The following is a 24,525-nucleotide window of genomic DNA, read 5'->3' as shown; positions in this document are numbered from 1 at the left end:
GAATCAAGCTCCAAAGATGGATCTTGAGATGTGCCTCCACTTCCCTCTTTTCTTCTAACCCTAATCTCTAACTTTGCTAAAGAGAGAAATAAAAAATACAATGTAAAAAATAAAAAGATAAAAAGCTCTTTTACAAAATGGGTCACTTCCCTATATATAGAAGGTCCTTTTCTTAGTCACTAAGTCAGGAATATAGCTCCAAAAATATCTAATCCCGTACTATGTAATAGGTGGACTTTTGGGCGCGCACAGGAATAAGACAGCTCGCTGCCAGTAAAAGTTCGATCGATCAGAGAAAAAGTTCGATCGATCAGAGAAAAGTTCGATCGATCCAACTTTGATTTTTGATCGATCCAACTTTGATCGATCTCAGAAAAAGCGATCAATCTCAAAAAAAGTTGGTTCGATCCAACTTGGCAGATTTTCAGCATCAGCCTCTTTTTGCTTCGGATCATCACTAAGACTTAGTTTGACTCCAAAAAGGCCTTAAGCAACCATTTTTAGCTCGTTTTAACATTATTGACCTGAAATAGACAAAAGCACAAATAAGTACTAAAATGGGAAAATAAGATAGATAAAGGTCCTAGAACACTCAAGCTTAAGGGGTTTAAAAGTGCACTTTTCAGCGCTCATCAATGTTCACCTCCTGTCACTTGTATAGATTCATGTCATATATGTTTTGTCTATCTTATTTGACATTCATGTTTCTATTTTGTGCTTTCAATTCTTTATTCTAGCACTGACTCCCCTTGTAAGTTTTTGAATTATTTTTTAGGCCATGACTAAGCGCAAAACTGTTGCCAAGAGGCAACACGGGCCTCAGAGACATATCAGACCTAGGATAGAGGAGCCAGCAGAGCCCTCTCATGCACAGGAGGAGCCATTAAAGCCTAATCCACCTCATTCACCTTCTCATGAGGCTGAAGCTGATCATATTCCATCTACTTCTGAGGCTCAGCCTGCATTTACACCATCTCCATCTCCATCAGAGGCTGAGGCTGAGGCTGAGCATTCACCATTACCATCTCCACCACACTAGCCAGCTCAGCCAGCTCGAGAGCGTGACAAGCTCGCGCCTAGATATGCGCATATGACAGTGGACCATGAGTCAGTGTTCGACACAGATTTCTTCTCCAGATCGGTACTGACCCGATCAGCTTACGATGGTATTATCCAGAGGGGCCTTGTAGCTATTCTTGCCCCAGTTCCAAAACCTCCAACCGTCCCCGCGTACCACAGCAGAGCTAGTCACTACTATAGATGGCCATCAGATTACTATTACTGTGGACACACTAGCCAGATCATGCCATTATCCACACCGATGCCCTCCGGAGCTACAGGAGCTATATCCGAGGCTATACAAGCCTTCTTATGCCGACATGGCAGTTTTCTTGACAGGTCACCATACCGATGGCGAGACTTTCGCCACCCGCAATTTTCTTCCAAATGACCTATGGTTCTTTAATTTCGTTCTCTTTCAAAACATATATATGGCCGAGCACAAGATTTAGCGGTAAGGAGACTATCTGACAGCCCTCTACGCATTTTATACAGGCCACTGGGTATCTATCCCCGTGCTCATCTGGACCGTGATGAGGAAGCTCTTCGATGAGTATATCAGCAAGGAGAAGCCCAGAAGGGCTAAGTCTCTTCCATTCGGCCACCTCATCACCCAGATACTGATCGATCAGCGCTATCCTTTCCATCCTCAAGAGCACCCTGAGAGAGATTCCTGTCACTTCTTGAAGAAGGACTAGGACAAGAGCTACAATGTTATTATCACCAGACTGCAGGACTACGTAGTAGTGGCTGCAGAGGAGCACGAGGCTGAGGAGGCAGAGGCAGTAGCAGCAAATCTCGCAGCAGATAATGTACCAGTAGGTCCAGCTGCCGAGCACATAGACATCGATTTAGTGTGACCTGCAGATGACGCATAGCAGCACTCTCCAGCTGGGTCGCCAGTACACGAGGAGGAGCAGACTCAAGATCTTTCTTCTGATTCATCCGTACCTGAGGCTCCTAGTCAAACCCCCGATTTTGGAGAGCGTCTTCAGGCTCTTAAGGATGCAGTGGTTGCTATCAGAGCTAATACTACTGCCATTCGAGCCGATGCTGTAGCCCACCGAGCTGATTTTGCTACATTCCGCATGGATGTCATGACTGCACTCCGAGATTTATCTAAGGATATCCGCGGAGCTTGCCCTGCCTGTCCTGCCTCCTCCACCTAAGATTCCTAGTTCTTCTATCTTTTCATATTACACCTTTGTGATCTATACTTCATTTTTGTCACTATATATGTTATTTATAGACGAATATGTCGGCTTTGCTCTTTTGATGTACTCTATACTTTATTTTCTTTATATATATTTTTGCTATGGATGTCATCTATTATGTTCTCATATCTATCTGTTTAACTCCATCAGGTGCATCACAGTGACTACAATGAGAGAGAATGCTACATAATTTTCAGGACCACCCTTATACCCCTCTCACTATTTTATTTCATTTACACTTGCATGTCCACTGTGCCCTGATTATCCCTTTTTGCTATCTGATGAGTTTATCCGACTGCCAAATTTCAGGACCACAGTTAATCCCAAGTTTGGGGGGGGCATGCCACCCACTTTGGATACTTCAGTCCCAGCCATTCTTTGCTTTAATTGCACCGGTATACTCTTTCCTTTTGTTCTCTTTGCACATTGAGAACATTGTGCCGTTTAAGTTTGGGGGTAATGGTATACTTTACAGTGTTAACTTTAAACTTCAAAATTTTAAGCATGACTTGTGTATTTGAGAGATTTTCTATGATTGGTCCATATCTAGCTATGATTTTGATCTTTTGAGGACTATAATGCTTAAAATTTAAAAATTGTTTGACTTGAGAGTCCAATACTCCTTGCATGCCTTATGGATGCTATTTAGGAGTAAATTTTTCAAAAAATTGATATCTTGCTTACACTTGTGGTCCACATCATCTTGATTTTGTGATTGTTTTGAGATTCACTTTAGAATTCTACACTAGCACAAGCGCACACTAGCATTCATTTATGGGGTACATGCTTTATTGATTATTGAATTGGTTATATCCCAATTGGACTAGTAGTGCATTGAAAGCTTTCATTCTTGATAAAGGTGGATAACAACCCCTTTTTACTAAGTAGCCGAGATTCTAGCCTCATCAAACACTGAACTTCTCGCGCCGAAAGGTGGAGGGCCCAAACTCTAGGTTAATAATTGTTTATTCAAAAAAAAAAAAAAAAAGTTGCAAAAGCAATAAAAAAGTGAGGACTTCTACCAAAAGGTGAGAAGTGGGAAATGATTAGATGGAGGTTGTCTTGATTTGTAGACTAGTTGATTTGAGCTTGTAAGTCCGTAGGGGTGTTTGAACGCCTAATGCCCTAAAGCCGTCTGGTTTGGGAGTCATTGACCTAACGTTCGACCTCATGAATCGCTAGAAAGCTTAATAGATCAACACATTGCACCATGCTTCCATCTTTGATCCTAAAAAAAAAAAAAAAATTGAGTGAAAAGAATAAGCGCACCTAGAACAATAAAGCTTTAATAAAAATGTCCATTTTTTGTCTTGATGATCGATACTAGATTTGTGTGCTAGTTTGAGGGCAAGGATGTGATTAATTCTTTAGTTGGCTTAGATAGCAACATATTTGATGCCAGTCCACTCAAAAGGATTCTAGAGTTGTTTTGATTTGCATGATCATTTTCTTGATGTGTTGAGGACCATACTTGCTTGCTTGATGTTGAGATTTTGGGAGATTGCTTAGAAATGTTTGAAAAACTGCATACTTGAGGTAATTTTCTCCCAATGCTTGTTTGCAATATTGGTGTCTCTTTAGAAAGAATGAACTTAATGTTTGTGGGTATCATTTCTGGAAACCCTCACGAGACTTCACTCGTCCACTAGGGGTAACCTAGGGGTCTAAAAGGCTTGTTGCATATGCTAAGTGCAATCGTGTTCCCTATGAAAGTGGCGTTATCCATTTATTATTTTCTAGTTCATAGTTGTTTAGTTATTCATTTCATTCCTTTACTTTCTAGTTCATTGCTATGGACTAGCAATATTTAAGTTTGGGGGTGTGATGAGCGCTGAAAAGTACGTATTTAAACTCCTTAAACTTAAGCATTCTAGTACATTCATCTATCTTACTTTACCGTTTTAGATTGATTTCGTATTATTTCCATTTTCAGGCACTTATCCCGAAAATAAGCTAACTCAGCCAAATAAGAGCAGAAATGAAGCAATTCTGGGATTAATCAAAGAAATAAGCCAAGTGGAAGCAAAAGGAAGAAAAATATGGAAATCAACATCTTCGATCGATCTCAGATCAAAGTTCGATCGATCTAACATGATCGATCTCAGCACTTCAAGATGGATCAGAGCCATGATGACATTTTCAGAGATCTCAAAAGTTTGATCGATCCAACATCATTCTTCGATCGTTCGAACTACCTTGTCCTTATCCAAATGATTGATCTTATCTAGTTGTACCACCCTACCAACCACTTTTGTCCTTTTCCCAAAAATATCTTCAAAATATCTCAGATTTGTTTTTTTCCAAAAAGCGCCGCCATTGAGGATGGATCCAACTTCAATTCGATAGATCTCAGCCATGTTCGATCAATCCAAGTCCAAGGTTCGATCGATCGAACTTTCTCCATTGCGAAAAAGTTAAATTTTCAGCTCACAAAAGGTTGTCCTTTATCCAATCATTGGGGAATATTTGTTATACAACCCCAGCTTATTTTGGGTGTCATTTAACCTACCTATATAAGGATAAGGATTACTTTTTACATCATATCACATCATATCATATCATACCTTGTAGAATTCTTGGAGAGGAAGCTTAGAGGAGAAGGAGGCTAGAGACACCATTGGAGACTCTTCATCAACCAAGGAGCAAATCTCTACCATGGAGTTAGCCCTTGAGGGTTGGAGAAGCACTACTATGAGTGGCTAGATATCCTCTTGGGGCTAGAGTTAGCCCCAAACATGCTTTCTACATCTTGATTTTGTGTATTATTGAGGGATTAGTGTTGTAATATATGTTTTGGCACTATTATATATATATATATATCTTGTTTATTCAATGATTTATGTGGTTTGATGCTTCCAATTGATTATTTCATTCTATCCATATGTCTATGTATACTAGAATAGATGTTCATGTGTTTGTCTCTATTTCTTGTGTTATTGATGCATGTCTATGTGTATTAATGTCATAGATCTAGAGATTATCAAAACATTGTGCTTAATGGAATGCTCTTGTAATTTTCTAGATGGTTCATGCTCATTTCTTGATGGATTGTGCCTCTCCCTTAGCTTAATTAGTTTAATTTTATGTCATTAGCTTAATTGTAGTGTAGCGGTAGCATAGTTGTTAGATGGGAGGACAATCCATGCTTGTTGTTTGATGTTCCATACTTTTGAATGCAAGTAGCATATGTATCTAACCTTGTGGTGTATTTGGTTTGTGAGCTTAATGAAAGGATTATTGACTTGCTAGATATATTGTGCTTTTCACATGCTATTTAGACAATATATACTTAATTGTTAAATATATTGTGTTTTTCACATGTTGTTTAGACAATATATACTTAATTGATCACCCTTGCTAATTGAATCAACCAAACAAACACACACATCAATATTACAACACACATTTCCCTCATTAGTCACTTGTTAATGGTGTAGAAAAGTATTGTTTGGTGATGACCACTAAACCCCAAGATCTCTCTCTTACTTACTCTTTATTGCATTCAATTATTTAATTTAATTTGCTCTCTAATCAACCAACCAACTATTTGTTTGATCACTCGACCTACTAACCCTAATAGTGATTCCACAACCAAATTCGACTCCAATCCCTTTGGATGGTCCCTACTCACCCTAAATATATTTTTAGTGAAGGTAGTAGTGGCTTTTATAAATGTAAAACTTGGCCCTCGCCTTAATGCACACTCTCTAAGCTTATGGTGTAGGACGGCGAACCACCATCAAATCCCCTAATCAATGCAAATTATCTTTCCTTGTATAGATTACAGACCAAGAATCTATTTTTATCCAAATTATCATATGTCACAAATTGCATTCAAAGACAGATCATAAATTACTTAAAATAATTTTCACATGTATATCAAGAAGATTATGATTAGAAACTCAAAATCCTATCCAAACCCTAACAAGTGATCTAATGGAAACAAAATGTTCTTTTAAGTACAAGCCATGATCATTGAATTTTATAGGACTCAGTTTGAAGGTGAAGTCTTTTTGGAATCTAGTTCCATGGACTCAACAGGCACAAAATTGATCAAATCAGTCTTTTTGATCCATACAGTCTTTACTCTTACTTCCTGAAATTTTCTCTCATTCTTTACCTCTTTCTTAGGCAAATTTTCAGCTTTAGAAAACTTAGATGGCACAAAATTCTTTTTCTTTTTAGAAAGCACCTTTTTCTTAGCTTGAATATTTTTAGAATGAATTTTTGAAGACTTTTTCTATTTCCTTTGAAAACATGAGTGATACTTATGTCAAGTCTTACCACAGAAAGTGCAATGCAATAGTTTAGGCATATAAGACATATCAAAATGCAATGAATCAGACAAACATGGTTTAGACATATCAACAGGTTTAACAAAAATTGTTTTACCTTGACCACTAGGTAAAACTCTAACAAATCCTAACCCAGTTTTATCATTTACATTCTTTCCCATATTGATTATCTTATTCAAACTATTTTGACTCATATTGAACCCTTTTAGTTTATCTTGTTCAAATTTCAATTCAACTTCAAGATAATCATTTTTCAAAGCAAGACATTCCTTCAATGAGTTAGCAATGCTTACCTTATCCTCAAGAATGATGATCTTCTTCTCAAGCTCAGTGACCTCCATGGTTTCTTTGACCATCTTCTTTAATCTTGCATCGTCCTTTTCAGCCTCTTGCACATGTTCATCATGAACTTCATTGTCTTTGTTATTTAAAATATTAGAGTCAGATAAAGTAATGACATGAGGACCTCCTTTAAGAAAAGCGACATACGAAAAATCAATAGTATCATCATGAGGAGAATCATTATCACGTACTTAAAGCAGAATTTTCAGAAATAGAAACTTTTATTGCTTTTCCTTTATTCCTATCTTTTTGTTCTTTCCTAATACTAGGACAAATATTGGATGCGTGACTTTGACCACCACAATTCCAGCAAGTGCATTCAGTTTCTTTTGATTTTTTTAATTTCTTTTCATTAAACCTAAATTTTGACGTCTTGTCAAAATTTTGAGGATTGGCCATGTTGTCATTCTTTCTCCTCTGTTGTCTTTACAAGATCTGAGTGAATTGCCTTAACAGAAAAGCAAAATCATCATCAGAGTTATCATCCACAGAATTTTTAACCTGTGTAGATTTTAATGCAAGATTTTTCTCCTTCTAATTTAAAACGAAGTTCTACATCTCAAAGGTTTTCAATGAACCTACAACCTTGACAACTTTATAGGAAGTTAAATCCTAATGTTCAGTGATGGTTTTAACCCTAATATGAAATCTTTTAGGTAACGACCTTAAGATTTTCTTATAGATTTTCTTATCACTAACCCTTTTTCCTAAGTGACGTAGTTGATGAGCACAAATGTGTACCACTTAAAAATATCACTTATAACAATAGCACATTCATCATTGCAGATTAATGCTATAGTATGGGGTTGTCGAACCACAAGGATTACTAGTTTATGGCAAACAGAATTGTAAAATTACTTCCTAATTCGATAATAGAGATGATAGTTCGATTGGTTTGTCACTTAACCTGCGAATTTAAATTTCATAAAACAGTAAATAATGTGATTAGAATGGATTGAACTTATAAAGAAAAGGCTAGGGAATTAACTTCACCTCAACCTCATAAACATGGTAAATTGCACTCAACTTGGGGATAGATAATTACATATATAAAATGATGTGTTGAAGCATAAGGCTACCATATAAATGTGTAGCATGGTCCATCTTCCTTAAGCATAACCTATATAAATGCTCAATTACATGCCAATCTAACCATTCTGATGAGCACTGAAAAGTGCGCATTTAAACCCCTTAAGCTTAGGTATTCTAGAACCTTTATCTATCTTATTTTCCCGCTTTAGATTGATTTTGTATTATTTTCATTTTCAGGTACTTATCCCCAAAATAAGCTAACTCAGCTAAATAAGAGCATAATTGAAGCAATCTTGAGATGAATCAAAGAAATAAGCAAAGTGGGAGCAAAAGGAAGCAAGTGGTGAAAATTCAGCATGTTCGATCGATCTCAGAAAATATTCGATCGATCGAAAGTTCATCGATCTCAGCATTTCAAGATGGATCAAAACTCTTTTGTCCTTATCCAAAGATCTCATAAAGTTCGATCGATCCAACTTTTTTCTGATCGATCGAAAAGATTCCATCTTATCCACTTGTACCACTTTGTCTCTTTCCCAAAAATATCTTCAAAATATCTCAGATTTGTTTTTATCCCAAAAGGCGCCGCCATAGAGGATCGATCCAGCTTAAATTCGATAGATCTCAGCCATGTTCGATCAATCGAACTTCCCAAAGCCGGGGAAAATCCAATTTCCAGCTCATTAAAAGTTTTCTCATATCCAATCATTGGAAGGAATATTGGTGTACAAGCCCAGCTCATTTGGGGTGATATTTAACCTACCTATATAAGGAATATGAGTCATTCTTGAGAGCATATACTTGATAGTAGATACATACACTAAAGACACAATTTCCATATTCTTAGTGAGGAAGAAAAGAAAGGAGAAGGCTAGAGACACAAGCTTGGAGTTCTTCCATCAACTAAGAAGAGGAGCTTTGATTGTGATACATGTTTTGACACTTTTATATATATAGATCTTGTTTATTCAATGATTTGTGTGGTTTAATGCTTTCAATTGATCATCTCATTCTATCCATATGTCTATATATGCTATAATAGATGTTCATGTGTTTGTCTCTATTTCTTGTATTATTGATGCATGTCTATGTGTATTAATGCTATAGATCTAGAGATTGTCAAGACATAGTGCTTAATGGAATGCTCTTGTGGTTTATTTGATGGTTCATACTCATTTCTTGATGGATTGTGCCTCTCCCTTAGTTTAATTAGTTTAATTTCATGTCATTAGCTTAATTGTAGTGTAGTTGTAGTTTAGATGTTAAATGGGAGGACAATCCATGCTTGTTGTTTGATGTTCCATACTTATGAAAGCAAGTAGCATATATCTTTAACCTTGTGATGTTTGATATATTGTGTTATCTACCATATTGCTTAAACAATATATGCTTAATTTGTCATCCATTCTTGTTGAAACAACCAAACACACACTATGTTGCAATACATGTTTTCCCCCTCATTAATCATTCATTAAGGGTGTAAAAAAGCTATGCTTAGTGGTGATCTATAAACCCCAAGATCTCTCTCTTATTTTCTCTCCATTACATTTGATTGCCTACTTTAGTTTAAATTGCATCTTAGTATAATTTAACCACCAACCAATCTTTTGATTACTTGACCTACTAACCCTAATCTCGATTCCACAACCTAATACGACCCACCAATCCCTTGGGACAATCCCTACTCGCCCAAACTATATTTTTAGTGAAAGGTAGTAGTGGCAATTTCTAAATGTAAAACTTGGCCACATTCATCATAGCCCTACACCACTATCTTTTGGTGCACAAACTTTAGATTTGGGGTGCGACCCTTGAGCCCACCACATTCCATAAATTCTTTCCCATTGTCACTATAGGAAATCAGGTGTATAAGTATGTCAATGTGATTTCTAAGACAAGATAAATAAATCAACAAAATTATATATTCAAATGATAATCAAATACATCAATTCAATGTAAACACTTCTAATTTATGAAACTGAATATATACAATTAAAAATCCCCAAATTGAAATATAATCTAACACGTGTTTACTTAATCTAGGTAACATCAACTCCCTAGAAAGGAAATTAGCCTCTCATGGATATGGCAGAACCTCCAGGATTGAAGAAGAGAAGAAAATCCCCTCTCTCACTATTGTTGCAAAGTTTAGTATCCAAACCCTAAGATAATCCTCTCCCCTCACAATATCTTTTCAAAAACCAAAACTAACTGACTTTCCTTAAGCCTTTCCCCCTCTTTTATTCTTACGTGAGTTTCATAATACAATCCCTCATTCAAAATTAGAATTTTCACTCAAGATAAAACAAAATCGGACTTAATTAAAATGGGGCCCGTGGTCTTGTGTCCGGACGCGAATAATGGCGTCCGGACGCGAGGCCCTGATGGTTTGGCGTCCGGATGCCAGTTTTTGTGTCCAGATGTGAGGTACTGAAAGGTGGTGTCTGGACGCCAGTTCTTATGTCCGAACGCGAGACATGCTACTTTGGCTTTTTCTTCTTTCTTTAGCTCTGGTTGTATCCATCACCTATTCAGGTCATTTCTCCTTGAAAACCACTTAATATGTAGGCCCGATATGATTTGTGCTCTAGAAACCCTTAAAACCTTATTCTTATTCCTTTTTAGCAATAAGACCTGCAAAAATATAAAAACATAAAAATGTAGTTAATCTATATATACAGATCAAATAATGAGCTTAACTGATACAATTAAGGGCGCTTAAATATGTAATATTTGACGCTTATCAGACCCCCAAACTTACATTTTGCTAGTCCTTTAGCAAAACAAAATTGAAACACAAAATTCTCTTCTTTCGTGAGAGTGACGATTGCATTTAGCATATGCAACAAACCTTTTAAACCCCTAAGTATCCCTAGAGGACGAGTGAAGTCTCGTGAGAGTTTACCAGAAATGATACCCACAAACACTAAGCACAAGGCTCATTCTAGTATATATTGAAACATATGATTTTGGGAAAAAACTTTATCATGAAGACTACAACAAGTACGCATACAATGATATCTCAAAACAGTATTCAATTCCCAGCATTCATACATCAACAGACTAGTCCACATACATGATCTTCAACATCTCATTTATAATAGAATTTCATCTCAAGTTCCTTAGAAGTGAACCAAAATTTTATTTTCTTTTAAAATGCACTTTTAACCCTTTTATGGCTCATACAATGTCTTCCACATCCTTAATTTATTTTTTTTTAATCATAATCCAAGGCATGAATTTATTTGAACACATTTTGTATTTTTTTTTTTTTTTTTTTTTTTTTTATGCATGACCATGTGCAATGTCAAAATTCTTTAAGCTCTCTAACCATCCCATGTGACAAACGTTGAGCCAACGACTCCCAAACCAAATGGTCTTAGGACATTAGCTGTAAAGACACTCTTAAGGGCGTAATGACTCGTAATGGTTAGGCTATGAACTCAAACTAATCATACATCTTACATTTTTTCCTTTTCTTCTTTTTTAATCAGTTGACGTGTTGAAAGAATGCAATTTTATCCATTTTTTTTTTTTTAATGCCAAGGATTATTTCATTCGTCCGACTCACTAATTCAGGGAGCCAATTAAGTATAACCACAAGGAAGGGAATGCAATTTTTGGTGTGCTCAATGTGCATTGTGAAGTCACTTAGAGATGAAAGACTCCAAAATAAAACATTTAAATCATGCAATGGACCTTTTTCAATTGAACAATCATGCTAGCAACTTTCAATCATTCCTTGATATCCTATATAAGCATACAAGTTGTATTAATCACATAGACCCTCCCCCAAACTTAGTTCCACTAACACCAAAAATCAATTGCCTAAACATATATATATATATATATATATATATATATATTTAACAAATCAACAAAATAATAAACTATATGTACACAATTCAACCATACTTAACAATGACAATACGCCTGTAAATAGTAATAAATAACAACTCTCAACGCCCCCAAACTTATATTATACATTGTCCTCAATGTATGAAAACGAGTATATAAAAATTTAATCAGGCAAGGAAGTGTAAAAAGGAGAGAAACTATCAAGTGCAAGGTTTGAATTTCAGTGCAACCATTCTTATTTAGAAAGCTAAACTTCTCTACCCCAAACTTGGACCGTATAATCTGTTCACAAAAACTGGGTACCAAGCATAAAAGCATAGACATATATAAAGATATAAATATGAAGTAATATGTTATGCTTTATTCAAAACCGGGAAAGAAATCAAAATTGTACACCTCAAAAAGTGACCCCACAATGGTCATGCCAAATGTGGCCCAAATCCTAAAATTATTCAAAACACACAAAGCAAAAATAAGTAGCATGAACAAAATAAAACTACAGAGCAACACAATGCTCAATCCTCCATAAAGGTGGAAGACGTTGGACCCAGATTGGCACCACCACGGTCGATAATTGATTGCATCATTGCCTGTAAAAACTGTTGTCCCTCTCTTATCTCCTTACGAATGTCGATAAGGGAGCCCTCCATGGTACCGACTTGCAGCTGAAGAGCGTCAAGCCTGGTGCTGAGAGAGTCATAATCTACTCTAGTAATGATAGGTGGCTGTGGACCGACAGGTGCAGGTTCAACATTCTCAACCTCCAAAGAAATATTCACATCACCCCAATAAAAGTTGTCACCAATGCGTAGTTGTCTACCCTTTTTCAATTAAGAGCGACTCTTCTTCCATTTAGTGAGATTGTACTGATACACATCCTCCAATTTTTCCTCATTCTGGCGCACCTTAAGTCCCTTCTTCTTTGATATTTTCATGATCAAATAAGAAAAGGGAAATGCCCAAGTCAAAGCATTATCCAGTTGCTTCACAATGAGGTTACGGTAAAGTTTCATAATTTGATCCCAAATTAGCTGTGAAACACAAAACCAATATCCTTTTTCTGCAGTATAAAGGGTAGTAAAAAAAATACCCTTCCATTCTGAATGCCTAGCAACCGGAAAGACGTTCTAAGTAAGGACAGAGTCTAAAAACCAAATCCAGCACGGAATATAGGACTTGTTAGTGCTCGTTGTGCGACAATGTGTAAAGTTGTTGTGACAAATTTCACGCACAATGTCCTTTAAAGTAATTGTGTCCAGACAAATGCCATAAATAGGCTCATCCTCATCATTCAACAGAAAAGTCATAGGAATGTCCCAAGCTGTGGCAATGTCATTGATTGTGAATGCGAAAGTCATGCCATCAATTGTTGTCTGTATCACGTCTGGCTCAGCGCAGGAGTGTGACATGTTGGCATAGAATTGCCAGACAATCCGCGGAAGGAAGACACGAGCACATGGCTTAAATAAAGCAACAAGACCACGATTTTTTAACTCTAGAACCAACCAAGCCGTTTCTGGATGGTCTTGAAATTCATGCTCAATTGTGAATTCGGTCTCATATTCAATGGGCCAGTAAGTCCAATACGGAGTAAGAGTGTCCTCAAAAGACCCCTCGGATGTGCGAGGGCGCTTAGAAGCGGAAGAAGAAGCCATGTGAGTGATTAAAGTTGGTTCAGGACGTTTGTCGAACACGTAATGTATAACACTGAAAAGTAAAGAACACTTGTGAAAATTAGATTATTTGAATCCAACAAGCATGAATCTAGAATTAAAGCAGAACAATTCCTCACTTAATAAACTAATCACCCACAAAATCAAGTTCTAATCTCTATGAAATATTCAAAAGTTGATATATACAAGAGAAAAGAACTTACCTTAATTTGGAGTTTGAAACTTTGCCCTCTGTGATTGAAAGATGATGATGGAAGAGGCTGATTAAAGATGATGAAAAACAGAGATGGAGAGAGTGAAATATGATTTTGAGATGGTATGGGAAGGTAGGGTTAGAAGTTAGGAGGTGTAGGTTGCGAATGAGAAATGAAGGAATGAAGTTTATAAAATCCCGAGCTGGGCTCGGGTTGGCTTCATGAGCTTTCGCGTCCGGACGCAAAACAAGGCGTCTGGACGCGGACTGTAGCGGAGCTCGCGATGAGGGATTTTTGCGCACTGGGGCTGATGATAGAATGGCATCCGGACGCGAGTAGTAGCAGGAGTTAGCGTCCGGAAACTGGTGGTGGCATCCAGATGCAAATGCTTCCAAGTGGTGGCGTCCAGACGCAATATTTGGCGTCCGGACGCGGAGTCTTCAGTAAGTGGCATCCGGACGCGAGATGTTCAATTGCTCTAATGAATTATTGATCAAAAACGCCCAAAAATGTTACCAAACCTTTGTATGACTGTAGAAACCCACTATGGCCACTTGAATGGACATGTAACTGATTCTTGAAGACTGCGAAGTGGAAATTCTATTCAGCCATTTGGAGAGAAATTTGGTTCATGGTAACAAGTATATAAGGAAGCTTAGAATGGAAAGAATTTGCTTCTTTGAAGTGCTAAATTTAATGTCGATAGCTAGACGAAATGGGAATCTTTCTAGTCCTCATAAATTAGATTCGTTAATATAATGGAATCTATATATCCGACCAGGACGAGGTTGTCAATGAAAGCTTAAGTCGCTAACCATTGACTTTAAAAAGATTCCCATTCTTTGGGTCTTGCAGCTCAACTGCACCATAGGAGAAGACAAAAGTGATTAGAAAAGGTCCTTCCCAGTGTGAACAAACCTTCCCTGGGAAGAGTTGCAATCGGGAATTAAAAAGCCAAACTTTTATCGCGACAAAAAAAATTGTCGCCATATCGCCGCTAGAAGCCGGTCACAATATGTTTTTCGTGACAAAATTTGATTTATAGCTAGAGGTATGATATATTGTGACAAATTACTTTTCGTCACAAAATGGGTAAAAATTGCGACAAAACATTTGTCGTAAAATATTCAAAAATTGTCGCCTTATACCCTCCAAGACTTATGAAATTTGTCACTATTCATCACTATTTTGTGACGAAAAGAATTTTGTCACTATTTGTGTACTCTTTTTGTGACAAAAATTATCGCTATAAGCTGCTTTATTGTGACAAAATGTTTGATCGCAATATATATATCATGTTGCGACAAAACTATTGTCATTATAAGTTGTTTTATTGTGACAAAATATTTTGTCACAATATATATACCATGTTGCGACAAAAATATTGTCGTTATAAGTTACTTTATTGTGACAAAATATTTTGTCACAATAAACATACCATGTTGCGACAAAAATATTGTCCCTGTAAGCTATTTTATTGTGACAAAGGATTTTGTCACAATATATGTGCCAAGTTGTGACAAAAGTATTATCACTATAAGTTATTTTATTGTGACAAAATCTCTTGTCACAATATATTTACCATGTTACGACAAAATTATTATCACTACAAGCTATTTTCTTACGACAAATAACATGTCATGCAACAAATATAATAATATAATTTTGTTTTCACCTATTTAAAACATAAAATTTGGAACCTCTAACTTAAATTAAAATATTGATTAACTAAACAATCTAAACTAAAATCCAAACATCTCACTCAAAATTAATATATTTGATAATCAATCATAGAATATAAAACACATTCCATTAAGAATTTAGATATTAAAATGTGCAAATCATCCAAAATTAAAATGATAATTCCAGCACATATCAAAATGCTAATATCCAAATCCAATATTACACAACTAATCATATTCACATATCAAAATTTCAAAAAAAAATCTAAGATCCGAATCCAAAAGGGGAGCCAGATTGCAATCAATGTGAAACCTGCAAAATAAATAAGAAGAAAAAAAAAAATGAGATTATAATTTCACAACTGAAATAAATTTTTTTAAAAGTATTTTTAAAAAAATTGATATCTAGGTGAAAACAAGATATTCCTTCGGAATTAAGTGACTTAAACTTTTCTTATTATATCAAGCAATTTACACGCACACAAAACTTAGTATAATGTATTCAATTTGATAACATATAGACAAATGAAAAGTTGAACAACGAGACTGTATAGTGTGTGTGTATAAGAAATTTTGGCTACCAAATTTATTGCTAATGCGTATTCTGTGCAAAATTAACTGCTATGCAAGTCAATAATGCAGGAATTAGAGTTATTATAAGGGAAAATTACATATAAATGGAGTCAAAGTTTCATATTTACTTAGAGACTGAGTCAAAGTTCCATATTTCTCTAAAATGGATTGCTGAGGTGGCACATGATTTTTTACTGTTTAAAAAATTGTGGTGCCTAAAATGCCCTTCCCTAATAAAAAAGTAGTACCTTCAGTTCAAAAAAGTAGTACCTTCAGTTCAAAAAAGTAGTACCTTCGGAGAAAAAGTAGTACCTTCGCGAGTGTTTAAAAAACATGATACCTGGACGCCAAAAAGTAGTACCTTCAGTTCAAAAAAGTAGTACCTTCGAAGAAAAAGTAGTACCTTCGCGGAAGGGTATTTTAGGCATCACAATTTCTAAACAGTAAAAAACCATGTGCCACCTCAGCAATCCATTTTAGAGAAATATGGAACTTTGACTCAACCTCTAAGTAAATATGGAACTTTAACTCTATTTATATGTAATTTTCCCTTATTATAATCTGTTTTAGAATTATTATGAAGCATTTAGAATCTTTATAGAAGAAGAGGGAATAGTAAGTATTGCAACTTTCTGTTATCGTCGAAAATTATCATATATCTATCCTATATATTGGTAACAAAATCTTGTGTTAAAAAAAAAAAAAAAGTAAATTCAAGGGTATTTTAAGTAAACTTTTGCTACATTAATCGATGCAACATAAGAAGATTCAAGTTTAAGGCAATAAATTTATGAATATATATCAATCGAAGAAATCTAGAATGATACAAATGCAAATTACTGATTCACTCATGGACTCTTTGGCATAGAAGTTGGTTTGTGTGGTCTAGAGTTCGAGGATTGGTGGTGAGAGAACTAAGCAAAGAAGAAACGGATGCAAATTTTCCAGAATTATGCAACAAATGCATTGCTGTCTAATTAATTGAAAATTGATATATCACAATTCAATATTTCCTTAATACAAGCTATTAACTTATAATCAATTAATATACAAGCGATCTTATATGGCTATCACGTGTCATGAGTGACGAGAAAAAATAATCCACAAAGTTATAAGCTACTTAGCAGATCAAAACCCAGATCAGTTCCAATCAATTAGCTTAAGCATTGCATGATAAGAAAAAAAATTATTTGAGGTAAGACAAGAAAAAAAGGATATCATAGATAAACCTCAACTCACCACTAATTAAACAACACAAGCTATACTTGAATAACCAACACATGTGAGATTAATGTACGGTATGAAACTTAATGAATGATCAAGGTCCCACGTTTTAAATACATGGCATCATACAAGTCTATTATATATACTAAAATTTTAATGGCAACTATACCTACTTCCATGCTTGTCTCATTATTGTTCCCTCAAATGCATGGAATACCACCTCATTAATTGTGTAGACACCCTGTTTTGCACCATTTTTTAAAAATATTTTTAAATATTCTTGTTTGTTTTCTAAAAAAAAAATGAGAAAAAAGAAAATAATTAAAATAAAGCAAAAAGAACCACAAATGGCAACTATACCCACTTCCATGCTTGTCTCATTCTTTTTCTCTCTATCTCTGCACCTCTCCATTTCTCCCGTGATCCCACCGATCAAGCCTCTCTATTCCTCTTATCATGTTGAAACTGACAACAATTCAATACGACTATAAATTAAAACTTTTTGCAAATTTTTGAATCTTATATTTGTTTTTTTCATTAGTTTAGTATTCTCGTGGATAATTGTCTGCTAAAAGAATGTCAAGCCCAATTTAGGAACAAACTTTAGCTAGTAACCAATAACTAAAAAACAATGATCAAGGTGTCCAGTTTAAACAGTTTCAACTACCACAGTTATGTCTCAGGCAATAAATATGTAATATAAATTATATTAGGTAAGTGGTCCTAGAAATTTCTTTAGAATCTTTTAGTGAATTAAATTTGAAGCCATCTTAGAAAGACTAAAAAAAGTGATAGATGGTTGGTTCACTATAAGAAGCTGAACATAAACAAGGTTAACAAGCACATAAGTGACATTTGAAAAACGTTACAAATGCCACAAGTGAAAACTCAAACTAACTAACCTCATCTGGATGCACAATTGCATAATTATACTGCTCCCTTGTAGCTTCATCTTTCAAAATCTGCAACGCTCAATTTAAGCAACTTAAAACAACACTCTTATTTTATAAGCTTTGGACTAAGATAATAAGCATCACCAAGGTTGAGTTTGAAATTGCATAATTAAGTCAATAAAATAAAAATAAAGAAGAAGAAGAAGAAGAAAAAGATAATATGTAGAGAGTAAAAGGCTCTCATTGTGTGTGTAAACAATTAGTGCACAACCCACTTGAAATTGTTATAGATTCAATGAACAATGCTAAAGAGAAAGAAAAATAATTAATTTTGATCTGGAAAATTCAAATCACAGAAGCTGCTGAACTAATTCAATTAAGAAGTAGTAATGCCTCATAAGCATTTACAACTTTCATAAACAACTTCTGCGATTCTAGATCGGAATTTTTATTCTGGTGACTAACTAAAAATAACAAAGATAAAATATAAGCAATCAAAATGAAAAATAAATTGAGGCAATAGCATTACAATATAAACAAGCATACATATAAACATATATATACATAGCAACTTACTATTTAAATGAGACTTAAGGTCTAGGAAAAAGAAAAGAAAAAACATATATATATATATTCCAAACAAATTTGTATAATTAATGATTTTAGACTATAAAGTCTACAAGTCATTTGAGTGGTTCAGTTGAATTTAAAATTATTAGATTGATCAACTTGATGAAAATGAGATTTTACTCCTCGTCTCAACAAATATATATATATATATATATATATATATATATATATATATATATATATATTATTTTTTTAACTATTTAAAAATAAAAGTCAAATTATTACATCATTTTTTATAACATTATTATTTTAACTTTCCTACATTGAATTTATAAAAAGTAAATCATCACTGGTAAAACTTTATCTTGTGTATACACTATAAATCACATATGTATATATATATATATATATATATATATATATATATATATAATTACTGTGATACCATTGCAAAATCAATGCTCTATAAAATACCCTTTGATCTGGAGGACAATACCCAACACTTTCTTGCTCTATAAAATATATCATTTCTTTTCTATCTAGACAGGGATTGCCTATCTATCTCTACAAATTCATCTCTTTTTCTAAAAACCAGTAGCACACATTGAAACACCTTAATTTATAAACCAGAAGCACACATTTAGAATATGTGATATCAAATATAGCTTAGTTATTGACATCTCTTAATTAAAATGATTAAAATACTCACTACTGGCATTCCAAAATATAAACCATATTCTTTTGTTCGGTATTCTTATTTGTTATCATATCCTTGTTTATGCATCCTACTCATATCTTGGAACCCACGTCAATGTACTGCATCTCACAAAATATTTTAAGCAAAAAGGAGAAAATAAAGGTCTATGATTATATACTTGAAACCTTCTGCAAATTGATACAAAGACCTTGTGATAATGTCAAAGTTGATAATCCAGTTTTCGCACTATACTTGTCGAATATCAACTGGTTCAACATACAAAATTATGGATAAGGAATTAAATAATTTTTAAAATATAGTTTAGTGCAAACATTTAGAGGGCCTGTGTGGGTTGGCTAAATGTAAAGAGAGAAAAAAATAAAAGGAAAAAAGTGAAACAATCTGGAAAATGAGAATAACACAATCCTGAATATAGACCCAACTTAATCTATTTGATTGATGGTATTTAGGTAAATACTAACTCATTTAACCAAAAGTTCTTATACACAATGAGGTTGCAGATGAGTTGCTTATTCTAAAATAAACATTGATCATGAATGTAAACCAAACTTAAAATGCGATCAATGAAAACCAAACTCCATCTACAACAATATCCCAACCTCCGATCCATTTATGCACAATAATAAAAATAAATAAATAAATGATCACTTAAGGCACGTGACCCCCTATACACCGCAAAATTGGTCACTTAAAGGCACGTGACCCCCTCAAGCATGAGTAAAAAACATTAAAAATGTGCAATCATAAAGCATTCTCCTTCTCTCCATAATTCACAAAAAGTAACATAATTTTATACTATAATTCACAAAAAATAAAAAGTAACGTAATTTTACACATTATAAAACTGTTATCTTATGGCTGCATTGAGGAAACTTCTTACCACCCAATTTCTCACTATGGAATAAGATATCACTATGCCACAAAGTATTTGATTTTTAAAAATATGAGTAAAGTGTGTGTGTGTGTGTGTGTGTGTGTGTATATACACATACATAGAGAGAGATGTTAGAACTCTAGAAAGTGGGTCAGGATAAGCATAAAGCTGAAAAACGAGGAAACATCTACTTCCACCAAAGTTTATGATAATTGAAAAAGAGGACAACAAAGGGTAGGTGATGGCCTTGCTTTCCACAATTCAAATATCTCTTTAGTTTAATATATGGTATCTTTTGTAGTTGAATTCAAAAATTAGAAGATAAAATAAAACAGATGATGGTGCACGAATGAAGTTATTAGAAATTACTTTCAAAAGTTAAAACGTACGCGATAATATGACGGATAATAAAAAGAGATCCAAAATTCCCTTAACTTGTAGGTTTTGTAGACAATCTTCCTTTAATTTTTTTTTTCTACTAAAGGGGTTGTTTTTTGATTTGTTGTTAAAAATATCCCCTGAATTGCATAAAACACTCTTGACTTGGTAGAAGTATTTTAGTAAAATAAAACACTTTGTTAGATGGAATTTTTTGATAAACAAAAAATAAAAATAAAAAGAAATTTATTGCAAAACGCTATGAGTCTAACACAGAGTTTAATACAATTCATCCTAAAAATAAATTAGTGTAATGCTAATGTTGATTTTTGCTCTAACGTATGAGTTTGTAACTTGTTGTATTACTAGGTTGTTAGAGCTATAAACCAGATCATCTGTGATGTGGCCCAGTGCTTTTCTCTCATCCCATACAAACCTAAGTAGGTTTTCTAGTGTAGTACTGTCACACATATGTACTTAATTCTTCATATTGGATTGTCACACATATACATATAAAAAGAAGTTTTACTTTATATACATTTAGCAAGAGGAGGTTCACTTTTTCTACTAGTGATCGCTTTGGAGTTTGAGAAGCTTACCCCACAATGAAGTGGATTCTACTAAAAAAATTCAGTCTTTTATTTTAAATTTATTTATTTATTTATTTTTTTTTTTTTTTTTTGGTATGGCAAAAAACAAAATAATATATATATATTAACAAATTAAGAGATCAAAGAAATTTTCACACTTTGAACAGCAAACAAATGAGTGTTTTTAGACTGTTCTGTCTTTATACTTTTCTTTTGTTGATTTGCCTATTGTCTTTAAATAGATTTTTTCCATTATTCATTTTTTGGTTTCATCGGATGCAAGGGTCCAGCAGTGGAAATCTTTTTTAAAAAAAAATTAAGCTGCCGATTTTGGTAATTAACATTCTGGATGAATAAAGAAAATTCAAGATATCTGATCATGTATAGAAAGTATATTTCTAAGCTTTAGTGGATTATAACTTCCTAGAAAATATTAAGAGGTCAACCTGCTATGGTGCTAGGGATGGAGAAGTTGATCTTAGTTTTGATAGTTTAGATTCTAGTTTGTATAGTTTTGCCTGGTTTGGGTATCATTCTCATTAAACTAGGGGGTAAACCCTCCTTAAATCCCAAAAAAAATTATTAGTAGTGGCATAAGTAGTAAAAGCCACAACAACAGCAACAGAACAAACATTGCTGGAATTTAACAAATCAGACCCTTTTTTTTATGTAAAATTTCAGACCCATTAAAGAAGTGCATGAACGGAAAGTCAAGGAAAAAGCAAATCACATGTTTTTATGTACCTGTCTCTGCAGAAATTCCCTCTTCAGTGGCTTTCCTCTTATTTTCTCTGTCATTTGTGATTAATAAGACCCGTGTTGCACCACCAAGATGATTATGATACCACTGAGTTGCCACTCGAATTGCTGAACTTCCAATTCATCAATGTCAAAAGAAGGAAATCTACAATTGCATGTTCTTACACTAAAAACAGGAATAAGTACCACAATTACAGTAAAGTGTGCTTAAAAAAATGGTTCATACTTTCAATATATATAGTATTCCTGTTATACTCCCACCATGCTGTAAGATATCCCCATATATGATTACAATTACAAGACAACGCAAACATACGCAAAGCGAAATAAGACACCATATGCTCCCCATTTTTAGATAAAACAACTGAACACCATTTAAAAGTATCTTTTAAGACATCATTACACTAGCATTGTTTATAAAATGCAATCATCTGAAGTAACTGTTATAAATTCCAAATTTTCTGCAAAAAATTGTACTGTCATCTTAGATATCTTGACAATTAATTGCAACATGAACAGGTGATTTTATAGTGTATATGATAAAAGCAAAAAACTGCTCCATGGCTTAGCATTATTAAGACCCTGTAGTCCTTGTAATAATAACTACCAATGAATCAAAATCTGGAATATATTGTTATTGTGATAATCCAGATGGCTAACCTCTATCGTTCCGATCATTTAGACTTTCACCAACCATTGCCTTCACATATGTATCCCTTCAGAAAAAAGGTAAATCGATAAATAAAATAAATATTGTCAAGTACCATATAATAAGTCATAAAACATAATCAATTACGAAAAATAAAGCAACAAAAACCAACAACAAACAACAATTTGAAAGTTGAGAACGCACACATAGTACATAAGATTGGAGGGTGCATATATAAATGAATCAAGCCAAGAGCATATTGCCAGCGGTAAACTAGCCATCAAAAGCAAAAGCACGTTTAAAAAAACATCCAGTTTACATAGTATTCTAAATACGGACATATTGTATAAAAACTAACATTAATTAAAATTACCTTTTGAAAAAAATATTTAATTAAAATTGTAAAAGAACTTCCATGTGTATCTTCATTTTTGGACCCAAACTATCGTTTGACTTGTCTTAAATATAACAAGACTACCTAAAGGACCATTGCTTCCTTAAATTGTTGAAAAGAAATTGAAAGAATTCAAACATCGTGATGAAAATGATGAAAACTAAGAGATGACTCACCTGTGATGTTCGTTAACGAAAATAAAGAACTTCCTCGAAGAATTGCTGCACAGGGCTCTAACTTTGTTATAAACCAAAAGATTCTTGTTCTTGACCTCTTGCAGCACAACCGATAACACAACAACATCGTCAATTGCCGGATTCTCAAGTAAATCAATCTGAGAACACGGACAGTGAAAACCAAACCAAAGTTCTAGTTATACATATATATGTGTATATATATATATAATTGGTGCAATGTAAAACAAGAACTTGTGAAATGACCTAATTGAGAACAACATTGGTTCTGTATATAGTAGATGTAAACAAACTAATGTTAATTCGTTCAATCTATTTACACACATACATATACATATATGTGTACGAATATGTGTGTTTCAGTGTGTGCGAATATATGTGTTTTAGTGTGTGCTAATATATGTGTGAAAAAGGAAGCAAAAGGAAGGAATTGAACAGAGAGAAGTTAGGCTTTGCTTACCGATCAGACAAAGGATCGCTTCTTTATAGGAATTGTTGTCTCTGGATTTAGGGTTTATTTATGAGCCGTGTGTTATCATTTAGGGCTTGGGTCCCTTCTATGGTGACCGAAGACAGAGACGACGATGTTGACCGGAGACAGAGACGACGATGGAAAGTGTTCGTGTTTGTGTGAAGCTGTGTTTGTGTTGATTTTTTATTTATTTTTTTTATTTTCGTCAATTACTAGTTGGAATAATTCACGCCTGTGGAGGGGGGAAAATTTTCACTTTCTACTTTGTGTTACTGAAAGATACTTTTTTGTATTTTTTTTTATTTTTTTTTATTTTCATCAATTACTGGCGGGAATAATTCCCACCTATGGAGGGGTAAAAATTTTCACCAACCGTGATAGAATATAATTTCTATTACGGTTCCAAATGGTTCATGTAAAATCATGGTCGAAAGTAATCTTTTAATCTTGATTTTAAAGGGACCGTGGTAGAAAGGGTGTTCTATCACGCAAGGTCGGCCCTGAGATCTCCAAAATTTTGAGAGGTCTTAGGCGAATTTTCAAATATGAGACCCTTTATTAAGTTTCACACGCACGCACAAACAAATTATAAGAATGAGAAATTTTTATTAAAATAAGACAATAAACACATAAAATATATTAATATTGAAAACACACAAAACAAAACCTGGTCTTGGTATTTTATAAAAAACACAATCCAATTTATATCAAAATAACTAAAAGAAATATTCAAAACAACTTAGTCAGAAAAATCAAAATCCAACTTCATATCAAAGTAAATGTGAATGTCTTATATTTTGAACTACAAAATTATCAATTAAAGTATTCCGATTAAATTTCTCCAACATATATTTTTTAATAGATATCATAACCAATCCATTCAATCTC

At 34.1% G+C, this 24,525-nt stretch overlaps 1 long non-coding RNA gene across 4 annotated transcripts; it reads right to left on the bottom strand.

Moving 5' to 3' along the window:
- Nucleotides 1-15,460: 15,460 nt before the first annotated feature.
- On the bottom strand, nt 15,461-23,843 carry LOC132306261 (uncharacterized). 4 transcript variants are annotated; one of them, XR_009481886.1, is made up of 8 exons: nt 23,626-23,843; nt 23,148-23,305; nt 22,589-22,644; nt 21,914-22,036; nt 18,049-18,108; nt 17,511-17,611; nt 17,320-17,387; nt 15,461-15,662 (listed from the first exon to the last, which is right to left on the bottom strand). It is a non-coding gene; the product is annotated as an uncharacterized LOC132306261 (long non-coding RNA). The 4 variants fall into 4 exon arrangements; XR_009481885.1 differs by lacking the exon at nt 17,320-17,387 and having other exon boundaries at nt 23,626-23,841; XR_009481884.1 differs by lacking the exons at nt 17,320-17,387; nt 17,511-17,611 and having other exon boundaries at nt 23,626-23,839.
- Nucleotides 23,844-24,525: the final 682 nt, after the last annotated feature.

Source organism: Cornus florida, unplaced genomic scaffold (assembly GCF_030987335.1).
Source record: "Cornus florida cultivar Cherokee Brave unplaced genomic scaffold, ASM3098733v1 CherokeeBrave_3.0.0_Hap2_Chr05, whole genome shotgun sequence".
In the NCBI taxonomy this organism is placed as follows: Eukaryota; Viridiplantae; Streptophyta; class Magnoliopsida; order Cornales; family Cornaceae; genus Cornus; species Cornus florida.
The sequence above is the reverse complement of the archived record's forward strand: the minus strand, read 5'-3'. Positions and strand labels throughout refer to the sequence as shown.